The sequence below is a fragment of the Amborella trichopoda genome, chromosome 11 (genome assembly GCF_054954075.1).
Source record: "Amborella trichopoda isolate Santa Cruz 75 chromosome 11, AtrichopodaSantaCruz75HAP2 v2.0, whole genome shotgun sequence".
NCBI classification, from domain to species: domain Eukaryota; kingdom Viridiplantae; phylum Streptophyta; class Magnoliopsida; order Amborellales; family Amborellaceae; genus Amborella; species Amborella trichopoda.
This window is the reverse complement of record NC_142346.1, coordinates 5,030,315-5,033,079: the sequence shown is the minus strand read 5'-3', so window position 1 is coordinate 5,033,079 and position 2,765 is coordinate 5,030,315.

Sequence of the window (2,765 nt, the reverse complement as noted above, 5' to 3'; positions counted from 1 at the left end):
ATATATAACTCATTAAGCAAAGTCTCTCTATATATCATTCTCTTATGATCTCCCAGTACCAATTTTAGGAACCTTATCTCTCTCTTTCTATTTATATGTTTTGGAAATCAATTTTAAGTATAGAATGGATTTTGGCATTGGGAACTAAGAGAGAGAGAATGGATTTAGGAACCTTAGATGGTGGGAAGAGGGAGATACATAATAGATATATCCATTGGGAAGAGGGAGACAGATATTTAGGAATCTTGATGTGGGAAGAGGAAGAGAGAGAGAGATAAGGCAATTATGGAATAAAAAAAGACACATGGTGCAAAAATAACGAGGGTGTGTCTCTCGTTTAATATAAAATAGATATTGGATTTTGGCGTTGGGAAGAGGGAGGTAGGGAGAGAGGGAGAGAGAAACAATTTAGAAACCTTAAATTCTGGAAATAAAGAGAGAATGGATATATTTATGGGGAAAAGAGGAGGCAGAGAGAGAGATTGGATTTTAGAAACCTTATATTATGGAAGACGGAGAGAGAAAGAATTTAGGAACCTTAAATTCTGGAAAGAAAGAGAGAATGGATATATTTATGGGGGAAGAGGGGAGGGAGAGAGAGAGATTGGGTTTTAGAAACCTTATATTATGGAAGAGGGAGAGAGAGAATGGAGAGAGAGAGAGAGCGGGTAATTATAAAATACAAAAGAGAGAATGAATTTAGGAACCTTAGATTGTGGGAAGAGAGAGAGAGAATGGATATATATATAGGGAAGAGGGAGGGAGGGAGGGAGAGAGAGCAAGAGATTGGATTTAAGAAACCTTAGATTGTGGGAAGAGGGAGAGAAGAATGGAAAGAGAGAGATATGGCAATTATGAAATAAAAGACACATGGCGCAAAAATAGTGAAGGTGTTTATCTCGTTAATATAGAATAGATACTTACACAATAGCAAACAAATAAAAATATTTATGAAAATAGACAAATCGACAAAAAAATAAAACTCTAAAGGGCCGTTTAGATACTAGGAAATATATTGTCTGTGAAATATATTACTTGCGTAATACATACTGCGTAATACATTATCTGCAAATGGATATTTATTGTTTGGGTAGTATTTAGATGCAACTTGGGAAATATATGGCTATTGTTTAGCTATGTCTGAAAGAAATATGGGAAATGCATTACCAATATTTTACCAGCACTTGCCTATAAACTATCATTTTTTTCTTTTTTTTGCCACAAAATTCCACTAAAGTACAGAATAAAAGTCATCATCACATCATTTTAAAAGATTTTCTACTAATAATATCATCACCATTCCAAAAAGATTTTCTAATAATAACTTGTACCATTCTAAAGTCGTCATCATATAATTTCTTACTTATTTTTTATTCCTTTTGCACTTACATGGAATCACATCTCTTCTAACATGTTTAGCCTTTGGTTTCAACATGATAAGTCATTGGAATAATATGATTGGAATAACATGTTTTTATTATGATAAGCCTTATTTTTATTTATTTATTATAGAAGCATTTCAAATGTCTATCTTTATAATTTCAAATAAGCAATAAGTTTATGATACCAAATTAAAAATATTTACGGTACAAGCTAAAAAATGTGAAAAAGTTTGATTAGTAAAGTAAGAGGTTTGCTAACTGCAGTAGAAAATTTTGAGTTATTGGAGAAAACTAAAGAGGTGTCTTATTTCAATTGAGCTTTTACTAGTCTCTTAAGAGGATTATGTTGGGTGAAATTTATTTATTATAATTGTATTGTGTACTTTTTTTTATGTTGGGTGAAATTTTTTATTATAATTGTGTTGTGTAATTTCACATTGATTAAATATGCTAAGGAGAATAGATATGCTAAGGAGAAAGGGAAAATGGAAAATTTCTAGATGAGAGAGTAAGGGGCTTTAAAAAAAGAGCTTTAAAATAAATACACATGAGAATAAGGGGTTTAAAGAGAAAGGGAGCACCTTATGCAAACCAAGTATTAGGGTTTAAGAGAGAGAAGACGAGTTTAGAGAGAGAAGGAGCACCTAGGCAAATCGAGCAGGCTTATTGGGATTTATTAATCTAGGGCAGAGAGACGCACGGGGAAGATTTCTAAAGATTACCTGTCAAGCACGTAATAGATTTTTCACCTTTCACCACGTAATGTGTTTCATTATTTTGGAAGATACTAGAGTGAGCCCACTAGCTCATAGGAAAACATGAGCTCAATGATCTAGATTAAATTTGAGCCGATCTGACGATCACAAATGTTCGATAGTATTTGAATTCTTTTTTTTTTCTACAAATCCAAATCATTTGAAATTTGGAACGTGTGTACATAAAAAATAGGTGAATCTTTAAAAAATATCAACAACATATTTTACATGAAATAAATTAACCAAAATACCCCCAAAAATTTTTGGGGTATTTTGGTCAATTTGTTTTTCATGAATTATTATTTTTTACATTTTTATTAGGTGGGGTTTGATGAGAAGAACACATGCCTAAATTTTCAAGTGATTTGGATTTGTAGAACAACAATTAAAAATCAAATACTACTATTGGGCTCATTTTTTCCTGTGAGCTAGTGGGCTCCCCCAAGCTTTTTGCGCGTAATGTGTTTCATGATTTTGGAGAAATCTCGGATAATTGTTTTTTATTTCTTTACTATAAAGTATATCTAAACGGTAGAAATGTTATATTTCTTCGTAATCTATTGTCATGTAATAGATTGCCAAGTACCCAAACGGCCCCTAAAACATATCCAACAAAAATAAACAAAAA